Source organism: Kogia breviceps, chromosome 14 (genome assembly GCF_026419965.1).
Source record: "Kogia breviceps isolate mKogBre1 chromosome 14, mKogBre1 haplotype 1, whole genome shotgun sequence".
Classification (NCBI taxonomy): domain Eukaryota; kingdom Metazoa; phylum Chordata; class Mammalia; order Artiodactyla; family Physeteridae; genus Kogia; species Kogia breviceps.
The window spans coordinates 68,062,696-68,064,287 of NC_081323.1; positions in this window are offsets into that span (position 1 = coordinate 68,062,696).

Genomic DNA, 1,592 nt, shown 5'->3' on the forward strand with positions numbered 1-1,592 from the left:
GAAAACGATCTTAATGACTCCATTTTGCCGTCAAGGAAACTTTGAAGGGGCAGGACGCTTACAACAGCAAGTGAACAGGACTGACAGGATTCCTGCTCTCATGGGGCTTACCTTCTCGTGGGGGCAAAATAATAGTGTTAGAGAGTACAGTTAACATTTATAGAGCACATAACCATGTTCCAGGTTCCGTGACTGCAACTGCTTTGTGTGTTATTCTCACAACAGGCTTGGTTGGGTATTACCTCAGGAAACTGAATTCAGTCGACTTTAGAAGGATTTTTTCAGATTCTGAGGGAATGAAAGAACATAGCAAAGGAGGCATAATTGGATTATAAAGCTGGAAGGGATTTTAATTATGTCCTCATTTTATAGATGAAGAAACTGAGGCCAGGAAAAGTGAAAGGACTTGAGAGGAGTCAATGAAATGTCAGATTCAGAGCTGACATCATGACACCCCAGTTTTATGCCATGAATTTTCCACTGCTACTCCTTCTAACCTTCTCCACCTACTCAGGGCTAATGACGGGGCTTCTGTACAAGGCACTGCAAGAATAATCTCAGTTGTTCCTCGCAACCGACCTTGTGATAGGCACTTTTGAAAATCTTATTTTACATATGAAACAATAGGCACGGGAAAGAGGGTCAGTAAGAGAGGCAGAAAGTAAGGCCGATTTAGGAAATGGAGAGTGGCTAGCTGCTAAATCGTATTTTGGAAATGCCAACAAAAAATTGGCAGTTGCCATCTGCCTCTACAAGGATTAAGTTACTAGCCACTGCAGCCACTGACCTTCAACACACCCTGAAAGGAGTTCAGGGAGATAGATATTCTCGGAAGATTTTATGAGCCCAATTCTTGCATCTCCTCATATCTAGGAAAGCACTAAAATCGTTAACAGTGACATCTGCTCCTGTGACTAGCAGCAAGCCTCTTCCAAAATGTGTGCTTGATTGCACGGATCCCTCTTCACTAAAACCATATATAATACTGGCCTTCCCCCTTACCTCTTCAGAGTAGTTTCTCAGAGCTATCTGAAATGCTGTCTCCTGGGCTATAGCCCTCATTTTGCCCCAAATAAAACTTAACTCACAACTCTTATGTTGTGCTTTTTTTTTTCCAGTTGACAAAAAGTTGGTAACATGTTTCGATAGAGAACTTTGGCAAAACATTCTGAGCTTTTCCTGCCATCTTGAACCTGTTAACTACCTTTCTTGGAGCTATTTTCTCACTGATTTGCAGGCGGGTTTGGATGTGTTGAAGCTTAGAGTTGGCATCTAGGATTCAGTAATTTTTTATTTACAGAGAAAAAAATTTTGGTGACCGTTGCATGTATTACAACGATTATACAGAAAGAAGTTACCTCTATACAGGTAAGGGAAAATAGCAGTTTCAAGGAATATTTCAGAGGGCTTCAGACCTGAGGAGGGTTCTTAAAGAAATAAGATTTGCGAGCTGGCAGTGAAGACTACGCCTCCCAGCTTGCACCGCGCCTCCAGCAAGTACAACGCCCTCCATCGCTGGGCGTGGACGCGTACCCAGGAGCGCAAAGCACCTCGGGGGTTGTAGTTTTCTGGAGACCCAACCGGTCCAACGG